The sequence below is a fragment of the Peromyscus maniculatus genome, chromosome 8 (genome assembly GCF_049852395.1).
Source record: "Peromyscus maniculatus bairdii isolate BWxNUB_F1_BW_parent chromosome 8, HU_Pman_BW_mat_3.1, whole genome shotgun sequence".
Lineage (NCBI taxonomy): Eukaryota > Metazoa > Chordata > Mammalia > Rodentia > Cricetidae > Peromyscus > Peromyscus maniculatus.
In genome coordinates, this window is record NC_134859.1 from 63,058,283 (window position 1) to 63,083,237 (window position 24,955).

General features: G+C 37.9%; 1 protein-coding gene across 4 annotated transcripts in view; it reads left to right on the forward strand.

Moving 5' to 3' along the window:
* Nucleotides 1-24,955, forward strand: part of Ssh2 (slingshot protein phosphatase 2) — a 247,927-nt gene that overhangs the window by 13,231 nt on the left and 209,741 nt on the right. The window lies entirely within an intron of this gene.

The window sequence follows — 24,955 nt, forward strand, 5'->3', positions numbered from 1 at the left end:
AGCAGATAATGCTATTCCAGAGGACCTGAGTTTGGTTCTCAGCACTCATGCTGGCCTGCTCACAACCACCTGTAACTCCAGTACCAGAGGATCCTTCTTAAACCGCTTCCCACCCAACACACCCCTAATTAAAAACAAAAACAAAAAAACCCCAGAATTTTGGAGTGTTTTTTCTTCAATTAAGATATTATTTTCTGGGGCTGGAGAGATGGCTCAGTGGTTAAGAGAACTGGCTGCTCTTCCAGAGGACCTGGGTTCAATTCCCAGCACCTACAAGGTGGTTCACAACTGTCTGTAACTCCAGTCCCAGGGAATCCTATGCCCTATTCTGTTTCTCAGGGATGCTGCATGCTTGTGGTACACAGAAATACATTCAGACAAAACACTCATACACTCAAAATAATAAATGTTAAAAAAAATAAGTAAAAAAAAAGAAAATCTTCAAAAAAATATTTTATTTTCTCAGGCAGCAATTAGGGTTAAAAAATACAAAATGCAAATAATACAAAATTTAATTAATCTTGTTTATTTTGGGTTTTGAAGACAAGTCTCACCTTGTAGCCCAGGTTGTCCTGGAACTTACTATGTAGTACAGGCTGGTCTTGAACCCATGGTGATTCTCCTGCTCCAGCTTCCTGTGTGCTGAGATTATTGATACAAACCACTATGCCTGGCTTGATTTGTCTTCTATATTTGTCTATAAAACTGTAACTTTTAAATTTAATCATTTAATGCTGATGTTTTAGGGTTTGAGAAGATGGTCCTTGTTTAGAATAAGCCTTTGGACTGCCAATTCCAATAGTCTTTATGAGAATGGAACAGCCTGAAAGTGTTTTTCTTTCTTTCTTTTTTTTTTTTTTAGGTCTTCAGAAACACTTCAGTAATCTAGTATAGTGGTTAGAGGTGGGGTCTGGAAACTGTTGTGCTGAATCTGAATCTGCCTTTATAATCTACTAGACTTGGACAGTCTACTTTGGGGTAATGATAGCACTTCTTTTGCAGAAATATTGTGAGATTTAAATAAAAATGTTTTAGTAATATATCTGATATCAATAAGCATGTACTTATGTGTAAGGATTAGTCATAATAGTGATTTAGAGTTATTATTTAATTAAGCTTTTTCAATTATAACTCAAATTTGGTGGAGAGGATATTTGCTTTATAAAAATAGAAGTCAAATAGCTTGAGAGTTTAGTTTCTCTTTGACTTTTTTAATTTTTGTATTTGAAAGGAGCTTTACTAGTATAATAGGTAGTTTGTTAGTATCATTAAAAGTTTTCACTTAATGAAAGTTTTGTTCTTTGAAATTAGAGAATCTAGTTGCTTATCTGTATGGTAAAAGCCTTTGCATATAATTGTGTGACAACCTGAAGCACCATGTGGACTGATGATCCATGCAACTGTCATATTCAAAAATCCCCGACCCCTCTGAGTTTGTCAACTTAACAGGCCAGGTTTAAAAGCATATTAATTTATTGACATTTCACTATATGATAAGATCACTGCAAGTGGTCACCTTAGTTTGTATAATCAAATTATGGACTCTATAATTGTGTTTTAATGATTGAGACAACAAATCATGTGGTAAAATAGAACCAAAATAGCCAGATATTCTCTAGTCTAGAGAATCCAAAGACACTGGATGTATTCACAGATTTAAATCTGTATCTTTGTGCAAGGAAACAATAGGTTGAGAAGGGTGTGCTGTCTAAATTCAGCCATGACAAGCAGCTCTTAGAAGATGCATTCCCAAAGCTACTGAATGAACTCATAGGAGATATAGATAACAAGAGGTCTTTGGTTCAGGATTTAGTTGAACGACATATTTACACATTGAGCCCTTTAAGAAAAAAACAGGTTTCTTCACATAAAAGAGCACTGAAAAAAATTATGAAAAAGTTTCCCTTTTTGTTCTACTTCTTCTGGGGTGTTCAAAGACAGGGTCTCACTCTGTAGCCCACATTGTCCTAGAACTTACATTGTAGTACAAGCTGCCCTTGAATCCCTGTGATTGCCCAGCCCACTAGTGCTGGGATTACAGGCAGCAGCCATTCTCTCCCTCTTTAATTGTCTTGACCTGTATATAATCTGTAACTTTCTCAACTCTGTAAGCATTTTACACTAATTCTTTGGGGGGTTTTGTTTTGTTTTGTTTTTGTTGGTTTGTCTGTTTGTATTCTCAAGACAGGTTTCTCTGTGTAGCCCTGGCTTTCCTGGTACTTTTACTGTAGACCAGGCTGGCCTTGAACTCAGATTTGCCTACCTCTGCCGCTCTAGTCCTGGGATCAAAAGTGTGCTCCACTTCCACCCGGGGTTTTCCTATGGTTTTTAAACTAAACTTAAAGTGCCATTGACCATAAGGGAAGTCTAGTTAGATATAGCTTAACTGAAAATGTCTCGGAACTCCAACACTTTCTTACTAAATAAATTCTTGATATATAAGCTTGAAAACGAAATCAAGAGCTTTATGGAGAAAGAAAATATCCTTAGGATACTTCCTGTTTAAATACCATTTGTGGCATCTTAGTCTGTAGGATTTAAAAATTAAGGTAATTTTAGTAAACAAGCATTCAATGTCTTTTGGAAAAACTTTAAGGACACAAGGATGATTTGAACCTTTGGTGATGAACTTGTTCAGAATGCATGTCTGATGAAAGCAGAAATTTGGCTACCAAATTAGTTTTTGGGTCTGTTCCAGTTGATTTGAAGTACTTAAAGGAAGACTGTGTACTAGCAAGTACAGGGCTTATACTTGTTTATGTATTCTTTTTTCATTCTGATTCATACTCTCACTCTCATCCTCCATCTCTGCAACTGAGGTATATTCATTTGCAAACATTGATATCATGTTTCTACTATGTATATTTAATCTTTAGATCATCTAAACTGCTAGTATAGTCTACTCTATTTAAAGTCAGTTATCTTATGTTGAATATGTAATTTAGAATATTTGATTGGTAGGATTCATTCATTTTGTTGATATACTGACATCTCCCATTTGATAGTTTTTGGTGGGCTGCTGGGGATGAAACCACACATGTGGCCTAGAGGGCCAATGCTGGTATTGCTCCTTTATCATTTTCTACCTTATATTTTGAGACAGTGTCTCTTACTGATCCCGGAGCTTACCAGTTGGCTATACTGTCTGGCTAGCAAGCTCCTCGGGTCTTCCTGACTCTTTTTCCAGTGCTAGGGTTATAGGTCTATCCAGCCACAGCAGATTTTATTGGGAGTCAGGGATCCAAACTCGGATCCTCAGGCTTGCACAGCAAGCACTGTGCCCACTGCAACGTCTCTCCAGCCTCTTTTTATTTTGAGACAGTATTTTTCTCAAGTTGCCCAGGCAGACCTTGAACTTGTTCCTAGTCTTAGTAGACCCTGAATTTATTTCCTGCCTCAGCCTATGTCACCAAGCCTGGCTGTTGCTGTAGTTTTGTGTGTATATTTCCTTCTACTTTTTAATGGAGCCTGGGATCAAACCCAGGACCTTGTACATGTGAGGCAAGTGCTCCATCACTGAGCTATATCCCAGTCCCTCCCTTGTCATGCCTGTGTAATAAATCTAAAAATTTCTTGGACTTTTTATTACTATTGGAATATTGGAGTTATTTTTATAAATATTGCTTCATAGGGGTTTATAGAATTTTAGCAGTGGAAAATTGCCTAACTCTTCATTTTAGTATTAAATGGTTTCCTGATTTTGACTCCAAGAATGAAGGTCAGAATAGCTTATCTATCTCTTGGGTAGCTTTAGGAGACTTTGTGCTCTAGTAAAAACAGTACCGTATCTTTGGTAGTAATTGATTGGACATTTGTTAGGCATTCAAATGACCACCTGGATTCTAGGCCAGGCTTAGATTTCAGTATAACACAGGAGGTCATGCATTTAAATAGGATTGTGAGCTTAGGCAGATGACCTACATTAGTGAAGCTGACCAAGTAGGGACTGGACTGTGGTAAATCGGGGACTATATGCCCTGGGTTGAAGGGCTGCCAGCTATGACTTAATATACGCCCAGTGTTTCTAGAAATGTTTCATATTTAGAAAAATGCTGATAATGAAGATGAATGGAATCTCTTGCTGTTTCCTGAAATATCTAGAAAATTGTTGCCACAAGAAACAGAAGACCAAGTTTAAGCCATAAGAATATTTTTCAGCTGGCCAGTGGTGGCGCACACCTTTAATCCCAGCACTCAGGAGGCAGAGGCAGGTGGATCTCTGTGAGTTTGAGGCCAGCCTGGTCTACAGAGTGAGTTCCAGGACAGCCAAGGCTACATAGAGAAAACTTGTCTCAACCCCCCACCAAAAAGAATATTTTTGGTTTATTTTGTAATAAATCCAATTATATCTAGAGAGGACTATTATCTTAGCAGTTCAACTGTATCATAAACATCCACTTTCTTTTTTTCCCTCAACACTGAGTCTTGAACCCCGGACCTCACATATGCTAGGAACGTGCTCTACCAGCAAGATCCAAGTTCTTTTTATTTTTCTGTTTTGCCATCAGTAGTGTATTGGAGTCTACTTTCTGTTTTTCTCCATGTAAAAGATGGCTAACATAGCACTAAGCAGCACATCTGTGTTTCTTGCAGGAAGTGGTAGAAAATATAGTGTTAGCAGTGGCTCTACCTTTGGGAAAGCAAAAGTTTTCTAGAAGCTGTCTAAGGTTTTTATTGCTATAATAAAATACCATGACCGAAGTAGGGAAATCAGAACAGGAACTGAAACAGGGAAGGGACCTGGAGGCAGGAGGTTATTCAGAGGCCATGGAGGAGTGCTGCTTATTAGCTTGCTCCCCATGATTTACTCAGCCTGTTTTGTTATAGAACATAGGGCCACCTGCCAGGAGTGACACCACCCCCAGTGAGCTGGGCCCTCACTCATCAATCAGTAATTAAGAAAATGCCTTCAGGCAAATCTTATGGAGGCATTTTATCAGTTGAGATCCCCAATACTCTTAATTCTCAATGACTCTAGCTTGCCAGGACAGAGTCATCTCCCCTCGCCTGGAAGATTTCTTTTTGAAATATAGACAGGAAACAGATTACATCACCACCGCTAGTTGTAAGATCACCCACAAAAGTAGGTATATGGCATATGGCTTTTTTTATATATTAAATGTTGAATGGCAGCAAGAGAGAAGGATGTTTGGAATAGGTGTTGTCCAACCCTGGCCTACCATAACAATGAGTACAGTTTTAAACTATCTTTGTTTTCAATCTTTTCATTACATTTTATTTAGTGTGTGTATGTGTGTGTTCACACACACCCATGCATGCACATATCATAGCACACATGTGGAGGTCAAAGGACAACTAATGGAAGTCAGTTCGTTCTTTCTACCCTGTGGGTCCTAGGGGTTGAACTCGGGTTATTAGACACCTTTACCCACTGAGCCATCTCCCCAGTCTTAGAACTGTATCTTGAGAAATAAAGAGCCTAGCAGTAGTACAGAGTCATCTAACAGGTCACCAGTTTGTGGACACTTTATAAAAACTGCAGAAGAGAGGAAGGAAAGATTTTAGGAGTCAGCAGAGGTGAAAGACCCCAGGAGAACATGGCCCACTGAATCAATTAATCTGTAGTTGGAGAGTTTTCTCTCTGGGTCCTGCCAAGCCCTGGCAGTCCATTAGCCCACTTAAAAAATAAACACACAGATGTTTATATTATTTAAACTGTTTGGCCTAATGGCTCAGGCTTCTAGCTATCTAGTTTTTATATCTTAAATTAATTTATTTTTATAAATCTATACCTTGCCACATGGCTCGTGGTTTACTGGCATCTTCACATATTGCTTGTCATGGCAGCAGCTGGCAGTGTCTCCCTCTCTGGCTTCCTGTTCTCTCCATTCTCTTCTCTGTTAGTCCCGCCTATACTTCCTGTCTGGCTACTGGCCAATCAGTGTTTATTTATACAGAGTGATATCTACAGCACTAATCAGGGCTCATTTGGGCTTACGGAAACTGTTGGCTGTTAGCTTAGTGTTTTTTGTGGGACTCCCAATAGTGGGAGCAAGTGTGTCTCTGATTCTTGTACCTGCTCTTGGGGCTCTTTTCCTCCTATTGAGTTGCCTTGTCCAGCCTTGATATGAGGATTTTGCCTTATCTTAATGTATCTTGTTTTGTTCTGTTTGGTTGTTGTCCCTTGGAGGACTGTTCTTTTCTGAAGGGAAATGGAGAGGGAGTGTATCTGGGAGATAAAGGAGGTGTAGAGGAGCTGGGAGGAATGGAGAGAGGGGGAAACTGGTCGGGGTGTATGAGAGAAGAATCTATTTTCAATTTTAAAAAGTTTTATTTGCATTCACTATTCTATTATTCTTTGTTGGTTTTAGCAGTCAGTTTTTAATTGACAAAGAACTTTAAATTAAAAAGCCAGAGTTCAAGTCCTGGTAGAGATTTGTTGATATTGGGCAAAAATACTTCATCTTTCAAAGGCTATAGACCATTCTTCACCTGGAAAATGTGTGTATAGCATTGTTATATAGAATAGTTAATTACAGAGGTTCTGGATTCAGAAAAACTGGAACTAGAATCTTATTCCTGCTAACTACGTTCCATAATCTGTCTCTTCCTCTGTAAAATGGAGTTAATTGTTGTGCCCTGACTGATGGAGTCTTTCTGAAGACCAAATGAGAAACCGGGAAGTCTCACCTTATCAGAGTCCAAAACTGAGCAAATAAGGCAAATATGAATCAAATCAAAGGAAACCAGGGCTTTTCTTATCTCTGGGGAAAAAAATGTCATAAATTACCAATAAACAGGAACATCTGTGTTTCTGAGCATGTTAACTGCAACTGAAACTGTCTGATGTGACTCAGTTGCTCCTACTTGGTGCTGACTTTGTCTTGTCACATACATTTGCTGAATACAATGCCAGATAAATTTATATACATTATAACATTTTTACATATATTTTTCTGTCCAGTGCATAAAGCCAAATTAACATAAATAAAATGCACACTTAACCACAGAATTATTATTGATGAGATGATTAGCTTGCCATCAAGACTGACCTTTTAAAGTCTTTCAAGTTGTTTTTACCATATCTGTAGCTTAGGATATTTGAGAATGAGGAAACTGAAGTTGTCTGGGGCTCAACTTAGCTCCTCACTATGCATAACTAAGCCAGTGGGTTCTTTTTCTTATTCATGATAACAGATGAATATAGCCAAGGAAATAATATCATTTTAGAGCTAAGGCTTTAGGATTATTTACTTGTTTTTGAAGGAAAACTAGTAAGTGTTTCTGGATGTATAGGCTAAAATGAACATAATTCCTACCTAAATAACAAGCTAATTTTATTTTATATTATTTGGATTTTAGAGTATATCATTCAAAATAACATGTTCATTTTTAAATTCAAAGTATTTACTTCCTTTCAATTTATGATGAAGATTTCTGAAGGACAAAGTGTTACTAAGTGGATTGCAAGATGTCAGGAAGCTTTAAAGACAGTCCATCTGGGAGTCATTCATCAAGGGATTTAAACATTTCCAATAAATGCTACACTGAGCTATAAATGGTCTGTTTCAGTATTGACACGGATGTCTAAGAGGATCTTAAGCACTGACAGAAAGTATTGTGTACATACTGATAAAAAAATCTCCGATTACTTTTGTTCCTTAAAATACTTTGGGATTCCAATTACTTGGGCCAGATTGTGGTGCTCAGCTAAATGGTTCATATATACAGAAAGGCATAACTAGAGCTTAAGTATCCCTAGTATTGCCCTATAGGAATATAGGTAGGGTTCTCCTTTTCTTAGAGAAAATGTTTATTTTGCAGGTTGCAAAGGGCAGAGATGCACCCTCTGAATATTTTTTGGAATCCAAAACTTAAAAGTATAAGCAGCAATAATGACAGTAAAACCCTTAAAGGCAAAAATGCTTTTGTTCAAGTCAAGTGTTTTTGACTGAAAGGAAAGATGTCTAAACTTGTGCCTTATCATCTGTTGCTTCGTATAATAAGATTGTCTTGTCTTTAAACAAGGGAGGAAAATCTTGTTTTAAAGTGACTCACAGTGACGTAGTAGGTTAGTAATGGGGAGGTATTTCTCTGCTCAATATATGCACCAGAAATTACAGATACTGATATTTTCCCATCAAATTTAACTCTTATATTTGAACTCCTCACTTAAAGTTCATAATCAGGGCATTGCAAGTGCTAAGTGGGACTTCTTAGGAAACTTGGGTTGCAGGGGAGATACTTGGTTCTATGAGAGCCTTAATTATAAGAAGAATTAAACCTCACTTCCACATGACCATGGGAATTTAAGACATGACATTAATGACATATGAGTCATAATTAAGTTATACTTTTAAGTCCTTAAATATTCAGTAATCTTTCTTACCTATGATTATTTTTCCTGTTGTCTCTTGATATTCATTCTTCTGTGACTGGATGATTTATCCATTTACAGTTAATTCAGCTACTAAGCCTTATTTTATTTTATTTTTTATAAATCTTGCTATGATTATAGAACTAGTTACAATAGGAAATCAAGTCTGGCCTTTTTGTAGCTCTGCAGATACTATCATGACACAGAATAGGCACAGTTAGTTAGAAAGATGCATGGAAAGTTATTCTTCTAGTTTTAGAGACTTTTATAAGCCTTTTATAATTTCAAGATTTTTATAATGACAAGATTTTTTTTATAATTTCCTTATAAGAGCAATTATATTGGATATTATGTAAGCAGGGCGGAGTGATGGCTCAGTGGTTAAGGCTCTGACTGCTCTTGCAGAGCACCTGAGCTGGAGTGCCAGCACTCTTCTTGTGACCCTCTTCTGGTCTCCATGGGCTCCTACACACGGTACACATAAACTGTGTCGTGCAGACACATACATATAAACAGTCTTTTTTAAAAAAGAAAGTTATATAAGCTGTTTTTACAGTAAAGCAGAATATAAGTTTTAATACTAAGTCATATAAACCTAAAGTTTAGAGAACCTTTTAATGCAAAAGCTTAGAGAAAAGATTAGAAAGAGACTAAGGTTTTGTCAGAGTTGGCGCATGTTGACAGTTCAACTGTTTTATCTGAGAGAGAATTATAGGTCTTCCAGTACTCGGGAGGCAGAGCCAGGTGGATCTCTGTGAGTTCGAGGCCAGCCTGGGCTACCAAGTGAGTCCCAGGAAAGGTGCAAAGCTACACAGAGAAACCCTGTCTCGAAAAACCAAAAAAAAAAAAAAAAAATTATTTTCGTGTGTGTGTGTGTGTGTGTGTGTGTGTGTGTGTGTGTGTGTGTGTGTGTGAGTGTTGGGGGGTGCCATGTATTTGCAGGAGCCCCAGGTCAGAAGAGGACAGTTGATGGTGTTACATGCCTTGTAAGCTGCCCAATATGGATATTGGGAACCAATCTCTGTTCCACTGGAAGAGCTGCAAATACTCTTAACCTCTGAGTTATCTTGCTAGCTCCAAGGGGTTTCTTTATTTTATTATTTTACAAATATGGGTGTTTTGCCTGCATATATGTCTGTGCACCACATGTGTATAGTGGCCACAGAGGCCTAAAGAGGGTGTCAGGTCTCTTGGAACCAGAGTTACAGATAGTTGTGAACCACCATGTGGGTGCTAGGATTTGAGTCATGCTCCTTTGGAAGATCAGCCAGTATCCTTCAATTCGAGCCATCTCTCTAGCTCTAGGGTTGCTTTTTTAAAGTGGTTGTGACATACTTGTGGGAGCCCGTTCTGGGGTTCCTCGTGGCTTTACCCAGCAGGTCCGAATAGAGGATGATCAGGACCACGGGCCTGAGTGCAGGTGTCTGAGATGGCCTGCACTTGGCTGTGCTGGGGGAGGAGGTCTTTTGCTCCACCTCTTGGCATCTCTATAAAAACCCTGGACCAGAGACAGTCCGGGCCCGTTGGAATAGGTTCCAGGCCCTCTCGAGGCTATCCTTTATTTTCTCTCTGTTTATCTCCACAAGATTCTCCGCTATAAATCCTTCTATCTAATATTTCCTGCTGATCACACTCAAGAAAACTCTGGGAAGCTGTGGGGGTGGTGGGTAAACGCCCCACACATACTCATGACAAAGGCTGCTTTATGCAACTGTATGGGTTTCTAATTGTAGTTTGTAAATGAGCAAAGAATAGTGCTTATATCATATTAAATACTGATTTTTATTATTTAAGATTTTCACGTATTAGCTGGGCATGGTGGCACATGACTTTAATCCCAGCACTTGTGAGGCAGAGGCACATGTTCCCCCACATATCAAAATAAGTTAGAGTTTGTTTTAGTTATATATTTTAAATAATTATCCATTTCTTACCCTGTGTTCTCATAGAAATTTTGTATAGATACATATCTTTTTTTTTAAAAGATGGGTTCTCACTGTGTCACCCTGGCTGGCATAGAACTCTATGTAGATTAACCTGACCCTGAAGTCACAGAGATCCACCTGTCTCTGCCCCCTGAGTGATGGGATTAAAATTGTGTGCCACCATGCCTGGCCATATAAATAGCTTTGTGGCATTATATTAGCGATTTTGTTTAAGACTCAGCTTTCTCCACTAGACTGAGGCTGGGAGCTTTTCTTGTCCATGTTTTTTAACTCTTCAGTGCAGAATATGATGATAAATATATAGTAGATATTAGTAAAGAAATGTTAATGTTATTACTATTTTTGGCTGTCATTATGGAAATAATTCTGGGGTTGATAATTTTACCTAAGCATATTTAATGAATTACTTATATTTCATAGTTTAAAACGTTTGAGAATGATATTTAAATTTATAGACTGAATTTTATACATAATACAGAGATTAAAGTTCACAAATGAGATACTATACAGCCAAACTCATGAAAAAGACCAGTTGGAAGTAGCCAGCAATAAAGTGGGTGGGAGTGAAATTGATTGAATGAACTACAGACAGAAGAATAGAATGTATAAAGATAAGACACCACAGCTGCTCTTAGAAATATACATGCTTCTGTTTGGTTGGAGTGAGGAATACATTTCAATGTTGGGGCATCATGAGAAATGTGACTAAAAGAGGCCAGATCATGAAGACCCTTTTGTGGTCTGTTAGGAGATTGAATTACCAAGAAAAAAAAAACATTGAAAATTTTAAAAAGATGAGTGATATGGTCAAAATTGCTAATTAGAAAGATTGGTATTTGTAAATGTATAGGAGGGGAGCCTGTTACACCTAGGTACTGAATTGGGGACAAGGGAACAGGATGGAGGATTAGTAAGAAAGAGTATAGCACATGGCTTCATTATTCCAGGTTTGGGATCTGTGTGGGTATGCCATTCACTAAGACAGAAAATACTAGGGTCAAAGTAGATGGTACAATGCAAACATTCTGAATTTGAGATTTATATCATAGATCTACCTTGGGAAGATAAATACCTGTGTTGATCAGCAAAGGCATCTAGACTAGAGTCAGAAATTTATGGTGATCATTTATTGGCCTTTCACTTAAATGTGTCAAGCACTAAGGCAAACTAAGGCAAATTATATATGTCATGCCATTTATTTCTCATGAATTGTTACTCTTCCTAGTTTATAGATTAAGTAGTAAGATCTAAGAGTTCAGGTAATTACAGAGTCTTTGTTGACTCTAAGACCATGTTAAAGCCATGCTGATAGGAATACAGTCACTTATAGAGAACTTATAGGATGAGACAAGTAGAGAGCAATTGGTGATTGAAGCATGAGATAAGAGTGGACCAAAGATGGACTGTTGGTGAATTGGGCATTTGGGAGGCAAATAGAGGAGGAAATCCTACAAATATAACTAAAAAGAATATCAAGGACAGTGTCCACTATCTCATTTATCATATAAAATAGTTCTTTCAAATAGAGAAGTTTTATTGTTGGAAACATTTGAGAAGTCACTGTAGAATCCCATCTTGTAGAGTCACAATGTATATTAGTATATTAAAGATCTGATTCCCAGCTCACAACCATACATAACTCCAGCCCCAAGGGATTCAATGCCTTCTTCCAACCTCAGTGAGTACCAGGCATGCATGCACAAACTTAGCAAGCAAAACACTCACATACATTAGTGGAAATAAATCACAGGGCAGTGGTGGTGCATGACTTCAATCTTAGCACTCGGAAGGCAGAGGCAGGTAGTTCAAGACCAGCCTTGTCTACAGAGTGAGTTCCAGGACAGCTAGGACTGTTACACAGAGAAACCCTGTCTTCAAAACAAAACAAAGAAAGAAAAGAAAAGAAAAGAAAAGAAAAGAAAAGAGGTAAAGAGCTCTTGCAGTTCTTTTAGAAGACCTATATTCAATTCCCAGCACCTACATTAGGCAGCTCACAACTGTCTATAACTCTTGTTCCAGGGAATCTGAGGCCCTCTGGCTTTGGGACACCTGCATTCATGTGGTACACATAAACTCTGGCAAACACACATACACATACAGAATAACAAAAACTTTTTTTTTAAGATCTGAGAAATTTATAGTAATTAACCTGCTCACCTAAACCTATTTTATAATGAATGCTCAGTATGGCAGGGTTGGGGGTTGGCAGGTAGACTCTTGACTTCCTATGTAGCCCAGACTAACCTCAAACTCAAGATCATTCGGCCTTATTCTCCTGAGGACTGAGATTAACAATGTGTGCTCCATACACAGCATAAATTCTTTCTTACTTCATTTCTGCTACTGTAACAAAAGACCACAGGCTGGATCATTTATATATAACAGACATTTATTTCTTGAAGATTTGGACTCTAAGAAGTCCAACACGAGGTCCTCATAGATTTGGTGTCTGGGTTATTATCACATAGTAGAAGTGACAAAGACTGTGTTCTCATAGTGGATGGACAAAAGGGATAAAGAATATCTAAGCATCTCTTTTTTTTTTTATTTATTTTTTTTTTTATTTTTTTTTTCGAAACAGGGTTTCTCTGTGTAGCTTTGCGCCTTTTCCTGGAAACTTGGTAGTTTCCTGAACTTGGTAGTTCCGGCTGGCCTCGAACTCACAGAGATCCGCCTGGCTCTGCCTCCCGAGTGCTGGGATTAAAGGCGTGTGCCCCCCCCCCCCCCCGCCCGGCTAGGCATCTCTTTTTATAAGGCCAATACTTCTATTTGTGAAGGTTTTAGTCTCATAACTTAATCACTTCCTAATATCTCACATTTTAATACTTTTCAGTAGTGATTAAGTTTCAGCATATGGATTTTGGGGATACCCATTCAGACTGTAGGAGCCCTCACCCCTTTTGTGTGAATTCTGCTGACATTCCAGATAACTGTGGCACCACAGGCTTCAAACAAAAGGGAAGAAAGGAAGCGGTCACTGTTGAGTCAGATGTCCCAGGGAGGTCAAGGGAAGTAAAGGTAGAAGGCAAGTGACATAGGCATCAGGACACTGTAGCATGGGTGGTTATAGCTGCAGGATTACAGGATTAGAAGAGAAGTTAATGCTGAAGAAGGAGCAAGGAGGGGCGGGACCCCCTTTTTTTTTTTAAAGAAAGGAGATGGAAGTAATTAGAGGAGAATTTAGGGTGAGAGAAGGATTCTTCTGGCTTATTTAGAAGAATCTTGAGAATATTTTTCTGCTGAGGGGAAGAGTTCATTAGGAAATAAAAGCATCAAGATGTAGCAAGGAATACAGGGTAACTTCACAGCCTTGGTTTCAGGGGCCAGAGAGGTTAACTTTGGAGGATGCTATGTGTCACCAAGCTCTAATGTGTGCCCATAGTTGTGGTTTCAGTGTTGCGTTTAGGTTTCTTTTATGTAGTTGTCCTGAATCACTTTTCTCGCTGCTATCCATTTTGTCTTTCTCAAATTGCTCTTTACTTTTACGAATCCATTGCTTTATATCTGTTTACAGCAGAAAACCAAGCTTTTCAGGAATTAGTGGTAAAAAAAACTGAAGGTCTAGAAAAGTACTTGTCATCCAGGCTGTGGTGGTGGTGGTGGCACATGCCTGTAATTCTAGTGATGGAAACTGATCAGGATGAGAAAAAAGGTTGAGGTTAGCCTGGACTTTACAGAGAGACTTATTTTGAAAACAAACAGCATAGCACAATGAAAGCAAAAAAGCAAAACAAAACCACTATCTTGGATAGGAGTTTGCAGGCTTTTTCTGGTAAGGGAAGAGTTACTATGGAAACTTTCAGAAGTTGTGTTGTGTGTGTTTTTTTTTTAACTACTTATCTCATTTAAAAACACTTATTTATGGTGTTCATACAAAATCTCACCAGATTTTGAAAGCAAGCTTTCATTAGAATCCAGGAAATGAGTGACATGGACAGAACATAAGGTTGTGAATTGTATCTAGTGGTGTTGTTTTTTCTATGCATGGCCAGGTCAGATGTGCTCTCTGGGGGCACTTTATTTCATTGTCTTTATATATTATAGTTGTAAAAATAGTCTGTGTTTTGTAAGATTATCTCAGTTTTTATCAATTTTATCATTTTATTTCCTAACAGTAAATTTCAGAGCTGAAAAACTAAGGTGAATATAATATATAGTAATAACACCCACTTGAAGAAGATAATTTAAAAGTAGATAGGACAGTCATTGACTTTTGGGGGAGAGAGAGTCAGTTTCTTTAATGGTGTGGCTCCTGATAGGTTGACCTTGTTTCAGTGTGAAGATGACCTCACACCAGGAGGATAGGGGTAACACAAATTGGACTTGACGTGTTACTAAAAAGAGAGGGAGAGAGATCGATCATAAATTAGGAGGGGGGGTAGGCAGGTGGGTAGATATGGGAGGAGTTGGGGAAGAGTGGGGATGACTATGCTCAATATATATTGCATGAAATTCTTTGAGATTTTATATTATTATTTTTTATGTGTATGGGTGTTTGCTAGCTTATGTCTGTGTACCACATATGGAAGCCAGAAGATGGTGTTAGATCCTCCTGAACTGGAGTTACAGATAGTCATAAGCTATCCTATGTGTGCTGGGTATTGAATCTGGGTCCTCTGGAAGAGCAGCCAGTACTCTTAACCACTGAACCATCTCTCCAGCCCCAATAAAAAATATCTTTAAAAAAGCAACCTACAGAAAAAAAATTAATAAAAGTAGGTCTAAAACTAAATTGACTTTGTTCTCTTTCTTATAATGACCAAATGTTCCTCAAAGACAAAGAAATAAGAATAGCCTCATTTATTGAACACTCACTGCACTGTTCTGAGCTCTTATATGTCCTGAGTCAGTCCTCAGAATAGCCCTGTAAAGACAGGCATTACTACATCCCATTTTACAGATGGGTATATGGGGGCATAGGTAAGGGATACAATAGGATTCAAGTCCAAACAAACTGACTTCAAAGCCCTCTTCCTTGGGAGCACAGGCCAGAGAACAGCCTGCCTTAACTTTCTAGTCTTAGACTCTAATACTGGGTTCCACATCATTTTTAGTGGGTCAAGGGAAGAGAAACTAGGAAATAACATTTGGGTTTCTGTTTTACTGTTAAGGCTTGAGCTTATGCTGTAGTAACCCTCACTTAACAATTTTACAGTATAAATATCCAAGTGACACAAAACCTCTATTCATATTTCAAGATTCTCCTTTGCATTATTAAATACCTTCTATAAAAATATTAACTTGCTTTTATAATGTTAATTACTGGTCACAGGTATTACATGAAGTTGTGTGTGTTTCTCTAGAAGTGATGGAAGCTGCGTCATGCTAAGGAAAGGAAGACTGGCCTGGTAGGACAGCCATCCATTTGGCTTTACTATCATTTAACGCTTGCCCCGGCCATGTTCTTCATCTTTGTAGCTAGCTTTCCCGTCTAAGATTCAAGAGTTGAGTGTCGAAGTTCCTGTCATGCCTCAGCATTTAAAAGTGTTATATACTCTTAGTTAAGTCTTTAGAATCATGGAGTAGAAGCTGAGGGAGAGCTGTAATTGGAGTTTGTTCTGTAGATTTTGTGGTAATTATTGGCAAGCATACAGAACAGACTAAGAGATAATACAGTTAACCGACCTCTGGGTCCTTGGAGTTCAGAAACCTTAGTGCCGTCCCTTCCCCCCACAGGAAATGAGGTTTATGTATTCTGTCTTGGAAATGTATTTTTAGATATTCATAGTTTTTTTTAAGGATCTGCCCAGAGGCTGTTCAAGGCTTAAATAAATTCTCTAATGAGTTAATACATTTATAACTAAAAGTAGATTCTTTTTTAAAAACTTGGTTTTAAAATAATTACTAAAAACAAAACTTTAACTAAAAAATATAAAGGGGGAGGTAAGGATTATAGGACAATTTGGGAATCAGACTTAGTTTGAATTGGGAAACATAGTAGTTTCTAATATTTGCTTCTGGCTTAGTTTTCTGTTTTCTGTAAACAATATATCTTTAATAGTAAAAGTAAATTATTGTGCATGGCAGAATTTTGACAAAAAATTCCTTAAAACATACATCAAACCTCAGTAGCAAATAAATGTATGTGTAGAAGAACTGATCAAAACTCCCCCACTCAAGTAGTTCACTGAGAAACAACATGCGTGAAGCTGATAGAAGAATGTAAAGAAGCCCTGAGCTAACACAGGCTGATTTGAAAGCAAAGACAATATTGTAAAGATGCTGTTGCTGCTGCTGCTGCTGCTGCTGCTGCTGCTGCTGCTGCTGCTGCTGCTGCTCCTGCTGCAATAATTTATCTTTCAAGACAATTCCAGTCAGAATTTTCTCACAGGCTGAGCTGAGAGTGTAGCTCAGTGTTAGACTGCTTGTCTAGTATGTAAAACAAAAAACAAAGTATAAAAAGAGAATTCTACTAGGTTTCTCTTCCAACTTGAATGCACATGAATAAGAAGGGGAATGTCCTTGAAGTGAATGTAGCTGCTTCCTTACTCTTTATGGCTTCTTGTCTATAAAGTGACAGCCCATATTCTAGCCAAGATAGATGGCCTTACCATAGGTCCAAATTAATAGTCCACCAATCAGTCAGAATGGAAGGTTCAAAATTGTGAATCAAAATAATTTTTTTCTTTGTAAGTCTGTTATCTCAGGTATTTTGTTACAATAATGGAAAGTTGACTAACATAAAACCCTACATAAGGGGTTGGAGAGATGGCTCATGGCTAAAGCACTGGCTGTTCTTCCAGAGGAACTAGGTTCTCTTCCTAGCACCCACACAGCAACTCACAGTCATCTGTAGCTCCAGTCCTAGGGGGTCTGATGTCCTCTTCTGGTCTCCACAGGCATCAGACATGCATGTGGTACACAGAAATAACTGCAGTCAAAGCACCCACATAACAAAATGCATAAAGATTAAAAACAAAACCCAAAACCCCACATTAGATTTATCTAAAAAAACTAAATGCCGGGTGAGTTACATGCCTAAACATTTAAAAATGCAGTGCTGGCTTGCTTTCTCTCCACTTTTATTTTGTCCAGATCCCACACACTGGGGTGGTGTCTGGTACCACATTGTAGGTGGGTCTTCCTATGTCCGTTAATCTGGGAATGCACTCATAAATGTACCCACTACTGGGCCAGCCAAGTAGGATTTAGAATGTATAAGGAACTTGTACAAGGGGCTGGAGCAATGGCTCAGTGGTTAAGAGCACTTGTTCTTACAGAGAACCATGATTTGATTCCCAGCATCCAAATGGCAGCTCACACCTACCTGTCTGTAACTTCAGTTCTAGAGGATCCAGCTCCCTCTTCTGGCATCCATGGGCATCAGGCACATATGCAATGCACTTAACATATAGGCAGATAAAAGGCCCATACATATAAAATAAAAATAATCAAAAAGAACTTAAACAAGAATGTCTATACATAATAAGAACTATACCAAATAAAACAAATAAACTCATAAGGGGGAATAAAATGGACCATAATAAACAGTTTCATCCTCACTAATGATTAGAGCAACTAAAAATATAATTTTTCATTTATTGGGCTAGGGAGAATAAGTAATATGACCCTTTGTGGTGTTAGGGGATGAGAAGAGAAAAACTGTCATAAACTTGTGTCATAAAACTTGTGGCCACATATATTGATGCAGCATTATGGAGGTGGGATATATGCTAAAACTTAAATGTCTGTATCTTCTGATTCAGCATTCCCTTTCTTGCTATACATCCTTGAAAAATATTTTTATATGTGGCATAAGCATATGTTACAGGGGTTGTCTTTGTGTTATTGTATGAAAGATCAAAATAGCACAGAACAAATTTTTTCAAATGACTTAAGTATCCATAATCAGAAGTATTTTACATTTATTTAAGAAGACTGGAACAAATTTTTATGTACTAACAGAGAAAGAGCTCCCAAATATACTGATAATGAAAGCAAATTACAACAGGATATACGTATTTCATATTTTTAATAATTCTATTAAAATAAACTATTATTTCTGTATTTGCATAGCACATACATGCTTAAGAATCTGATTCATAGGTACAGTTACTTCTGGAGAAGAGACTGAGCATGGAGTAGTAATTAAAGAGCCTATTAGGTTTATTAGTACAGTTGAAACTTTATATAAGGATATATTATATCATCTGTTTAAAATAACATTTTAGTTGGCATGGTGCATATGCCTACAGTCCCAGCTACAGTCAGGAATCAGGATTGCTTGAGTTCAGGAGTTTGAGATCTCTGTGAGTTCAAGGCTAGCCTGATCTACATAGTGAATTCCAGGCCAGTTAGGACTTCATAGTTAGACCTTGTTCCCACCCCCACCCCCAAAAAAGGAAAGAAAAGAATTGTCATCTTCATTCCTTTGCTGTTTGTGGTTGTATTAGAGTGTGAAATGCCATTGATTGTTTGAAGATTATTAAGGAAAATAAAAGTAAATTTGCTTTTTTTTTTTTATCCATGCTTAGCTACTTGAAAGAATGCATGCACTTCTATAGGCAAATATACTTTCTTCCCTCCTGGTATAAATTTTCTCATTCTCTGTGAGCACCAAATGAATGTGCTACAATTCAACTCAATTCTGACACTAATCACCCAGAGTTAGCATCAGACTCTACACGTTTAAGGGCTCAGGTCCATAAGACTGCCTTCAAGTTACATATAAGTGGCAAGTCAGGGAGTCAAGGTTACCCACTCTTTCAGCCAGTTCTCTGTGACTATACAAAATTCGTAAGATAATCAAATTAAAAAGAGAAAAAGGAAGTGTTGGCCCTAGGTTTCTAAGATTTCAATCCATGATCTTTGGTCCTGTTGTTTGGGACTTGTAATAAGGTCATATATCATGATGGAAGCTGGTTCAGTAGCAAAACAACTCATTAGAATCCAGGGAGCAAAGAATAAGACCCTGTAGCTAGAGTTTTCCTCCAGTCCTGCCTGGTCCACGGTCAGGACAAATCTCTCTCACCTGCAAGTCCTGCAGCTGCTTAGACCCAACTGAGTAAACACACAGAGACTTATATTGCTTACAACCTGTATGGCCGTGGCAGGCTTCTTGTTATCTAGTTCTTATATCTTAAATTAACCCATATCTATTAGTCTATAAGTTGCCATGTGGCTCGTGGCTTACCGGTATCTTAACATCTTCTCATGGCAGTGTCTGTCTGCCTCAGCCTTCCTGTTGCCAGAATTCTCTTCTCTCCTTGTCCCACCTATACTTCCTGCCTGGCTACTGGCCAATTAGTGTTTTATTTATTAACCAATCAGAGCAACACATTTAACATACAGAGGATCCCACAGCAAGACCCCCCTTGAAGGGCATGTTCCTGGTGGCCTAAAGATCTCCCAGTAGACCATATCTGTGTGTGTGTGTGTGTGTGTGTGTGTGTGTGTGTGTGTGTGTGTGTTTTAAAGAATGTTAGCATTTAATGAGCATCCCTATGTGGCTTCAAGAAGCTAGGGACACAGGTACCCCCCATACCTTTAATCTTTTTAGCTTTTCTGCTGAAGAATTTGATCTTCATAAAGGCAGACTATCTCCCTCTCCCCCCAATAACTAGAGAAGAACAGAAAAATATTCATCATGAACCAGAATAGACACAGGCCATACCTACTAAAGATTTCGCAGCTCCTAGTAGTGCTTGCTGGTCTCACTATGTAACTCTGGCTGACCTGGAATTCATTATGTAGATTAAGCTAACCTCCGCTTCCTGAGTGCTGGGATTAAAGTTGTGTGCCACCATGCCCAGCTGGAACCAACTCTTTAATACATGGGTCTTTGGAGTTCATGCAGAACCCAGATCAGCACCCATATTTCTGTCCATATGGGTACCAGGTTCTGAACTGTAATCCTTGCATGTACTGCAAGTGCTGTGTCCACTGAATTAATTCCCGAGCCTGTTACTATTTTTTAAATTTATTTTTATTTTAGATGTGTGAGTATTTTGTCTGCTTGTGTGTGGGGACACCACATGCATGCAGTGCCTGGGGAGGCCAGAAGAGAGTGTCAGAACCCCTTGGAACTGGAGTTGCAAGTGGTTGTGAGTCTCCATGTGAATGCTAGGAACTGAAAACTGGCCCTTTGTAAGAGCAAACAAGTGCTTTTAAACCCTGAGCCATCTTGCCAGTACCCTTGTAATTTTTTAATGGAAATTTCATACATAGGCTTGGCTGATTAAATCATTCACTGGCTGTTGGTGATTAACTCAATCTCTAGCCCTCTGCCATCCCCCACATTTAGGGATGGAGCTGAAAGTTTCAAACTCCTAATCAAGACTTGGTCTGGTGAGCAGCTCTCGTCCTACAGCTCTCCAGGGGCCAGCCAAGAGTTACTTCATTAGAACAAAGGATGCTCTTATGGCTCAGGAAATTCCAACAGTTTTAGTAGTTCTCTACCAGGAACTAGGGAAAAAGATCAAATATATTTTATATGATGCCACAGCAAAAAAGTCTAGCTTGGAGTTCATAGGATTTGAAAATTAGTGCCTGCTTAGAAGAAAGAGTGCTGTACTGGTGGACCTGGAGAAAAGTCTTAAAGATTAGGAGTTGGTGAAGTGAAGAAAGGCAAAAAACAGCAGAAGCACAGAACCAAAGACACTGAGATCAGTGCAGATAATCCAATGAAAACAAAGTACTTGATAGGGGAGAGAGGGAAGTATGTAGAGAAAGGCCAAATGCTGCAGGGCCTTTTATTTCTTGGTAGGAAATGTAAGCCCTAACTACTTGTTTTCTAAGCTTCAGATTGCACCAGAATCACTTAAGACATATATATATATATATATGTATATGTATATGTCGTGCAGTTGGCAAGAAATGTGCATTTTTACAAGCGTCTTCAAGTGACTCTAATATAGGAAACATAGCTTTTGATAATGGGGGACTAAAAACTTTTATATAGAGAAATAAGATCAGAATTACAGTTTAGAGGGAATGATTGCAATCACCACCTCTTATAAATAACAAAGACCCAAGGTAAGGCACTTGGGGTTGAGATTGAGTACAATAAATAAACTCATAAACTATATAAAAAATGGTAAAGGTTTCATGAGAGATTATGAGAAGGAGGCAGAGGGAAAAGACTAGTTAACTCTAGACTTTGAACTTGATTGGGTTGAGTAGATGTTGAGTGCCATTAACAATGATGCACCAAGTTAAGCTTTGATGGGAGAGGTAAGTTCAGCTGTAGACATGTTGAGACTATAATAAGCAGTGTGTAAAATGTCCATGAGACAGTAGGACATGCAGAGGGCTGCAGGAGAATTTTTAGAAGTAATCAATTCATAGGTCATGCAGAAACTAAGAAAAATGAAAATGTTGACTATATTTCCATGGAGCTAGACCTCAGTGATAGACCATGTTTAAGAGGTAAAAGTACAAAAAGACTATAACAAAACTGAAACAGAACAGCAGTAAAGCGATTGTAGAGATAGAGATAAAAAGACTGATAGAGAACAGTAAGTCAGAAGTTTTAGTTAGTAAATGCTCTATCTAATGTAGTTAAGAAATCCTATAAGATCAAGTGTTGTGATCTGGGATTATAGAGGTTCCCACTGACATTTGGCTGGAGTATTTTCAGTGGCTAGGTAAGAAAAAAGCTTGGTTACAGTTTGTTGACAAACTGGCCAAGTTGGAACACTTGAGTATAGGATATTCCTTTCCAGAAGTGTTCCTGTGAATTGAAAAAGAATTGTAAGTATATGGAAGAATGCAAGGTCAAATAATTTGTTTTATCTTTTAAAGTGTGCAATGGATTAAAAAATATTTATATGCTAAGGGAAATAAACCAAGGTGATAAGGGTGCGGTGTGGGGGGGGACTGAAGATAAAAGGGAGTGGAGATAACTAATGGGACCAGGTCCTATGGGAGGGAGTGGTCTAGAAAGCGGAAGAAGGAGGTTGCCTGGAATTGGAGGAGTTAGCTTGGGGCAGGAAAAGAATTCATGCATCTTCTGTGGTTAATTATGCATTTCCTGTAATAGTTGACTCCTACTGTACAGGATGGCATTTGCCTTTATTCTCAGGAGAGCCAAAATATATCCAATGCAGACAATTAGCAGTCTGTCTGTATGATGGTTCCTATGTATAACTAATATCTAGACATTGTCATTTGTCATGTATGATTATCACTATTGCCCTGATTGCTTATAAAGGTTAGTAAAGCCCTTTTTGAAACATAATAGGAAGATGTCTTCTGTTCATTTTGTATTTTTCCTGTCTTTTTAGAAGTTTTTTAGAGCACAGTAGCATTCAATAAGATGACAGCTCACATAGAATTTAGGAAATATTTAAATTATAGAGATATAGTCCAAAATATAAAAGGCATCCATCATTCAGGATTTATATTCTTTGAACTTACTAACTCTACAAATTATTACCAAATTCAGTTCTTAATAGATGTCTTTTGTTATATCAGAATCTAACTTGTCAGTAAGCCTAAGTATATATCTTGGCCGGTCTTTGATAATGAGTTGGTACATTTCCAACTTGAAAATGATAGAACATTTATAATGTGTCTGGGAATATAGATGAGTGGTAGAGCATGGCTACCATGCATAAGGCCTTGAGTTTTACCCTTAAGACTATAATAAAATGATAAATAAAAAGCATGTGTTGTAAATTTTATAATACATATAATATAAAGTGTGTATTTAAAGGGGATTTATTAGAGTGGCTTACAAACTGTGATCTGGCTAATTCAACAATGGCTCATTGGCTGTCTCCCCACAAAAAGGCCAGTGACCCAGTAATTGCTTAGTCTACAAGGCCAGGTTTCTTAGCTTGCCTTCAGTCTACATTGGAATCCACAAGAGGTAAGTTCTAATACTGTCAAAGGAATGTCTCCACAGCAATACAGATTAGTTTGACAGGGAGAGAAAGGGCAAGCAGGTAAAGGCAAAACTTCCTTCTTCTGTGTCCTTTTATGTGGACTGTCACCAGAAGGTGTGGCCCAGATTTGGACTAGGCTTTCCACTTCAAAGAGTTCGATCAAGAAAATTCCTCACAGGCATTCTGAGCTGCTTGGGTTTTGTTGATTCCAGATGTAGTGGATTTAAAACCAAGATTAGCCATCAACCCATCTACAAATCTGCCATGATTTGTTTCATTTGATGGCTATGAAAGAAAGAAATATATATCAGATTGATTTACTAGAAAAAGCCTGAATTTTTTGTTTTGTTTTGTTTTGTTTTTATGGTTACCAAATAGTGTTCAAGAAGAGTTGTATTACACTTGCATTAGTAATAGCAGTTATAGCATTCCAAACATCACTTTCCCAATATTTAAAATTATATTCTCATTTTAGGGAAAATTAACATTGTGTGGCTATTCTGTGACAGGCAAGGTTAGTTGCTATATACAAGGTCTGTATCCCTCTGAGGCCTCTAGCCATTGAGTTCTGTAACAAAACTGCTTCTATATACCTTAAGAGTAGTCTGTTTCTTTAAGTAGGTGTTTAATTTCTTTTTCTTTGAAACATTTAAAAATTTGGTTTCACTTTACAGTTTTTAAGAATTTTTTAAGTTCTAATGTTCACATGTGGTCACAATTACTACATAGGTAATAAAATATTCAGGAGAAATGGGTACTTCAAATGGTATGAGGATTTTCTTTTTTCTTTTATTTTATTTGGTGACTGATTAATAACAATCTTACTTTCTAGCTACTATAACTGAAATTATTGAGAAATCTTCAATAGTTCACATAGGTATAGATTTTGGCAGTTATAACGGTTAGTTTTGGATTTGAGGGGGTTTGTCGTTGGTTTGGCTTGGTTTTTTGAGTTTTTTTGTGTATCCCTAGCTGTCCTGGAACTCACTCTGTAGACCAGGCTGGACTCAAACTCACAAAGATCTCTCTACCTCTGCCTTCCGATGCTGGGAATAAGGCATGTGCCACCACTGGCCGGCTATGATGGTTAGTTTTAATTGTCAATGTCACAGCTTAAAATCACCTGTGAGTTAGGCCTCTGGCCATATCTGTGTAAGCTTTTCTTGGTTACATTAATGGAAGTGAGAATACCCACCCACTGTGGCACGTCTGATGCAGAGGATCCTGAACTCTCTAAGAGTAGAGAAGCTGAGCTGAGCACCCTCATTTCACTCATTAATCCATTGTCCTCTGCTCTTGACTGAGGATGTAATGTGACTACCTGCTTCAAGTTCCCACCTAGAGTTGTGAACCAAATAACCCCACTTCCCCTGAAGTCCTTTTGTTGGAGTATTTTTATCATAACAACAGGAAATGAAACTAAAACAGCAGTATATCAAATTCTAGTTTATAGTCTTATTTCTTTAAAAAATAGTCATGAAAAAAGAACTTTTGTTCTTTTTATATCTCATCTGTGTTAATTGGCTACAAGATTCTATTTGAAGACATTAATCAATATATAATGGTCACAGGGTTACTACTTTGTACCTTTCCAATTCTCTTAACTTGTGAATTACATTATTCAGAACTTAGCACCCTCATTTCTAGTTTGATATCAATGTTGTTATGAACATAATCAATTGAGTGATAAATTATTTTCTGTGGGATATGCTGCTTCATTCTTTGAGGTCAAAGTTCAATAAAAAAAAAGTACCTTTGAATTGAGGGATGAATCCTGGGATCTGGCTGTAGCACTGACACTAGTTGCCTTCGTAACATTGAGCAAATCACTGTCTGTGTTTTTA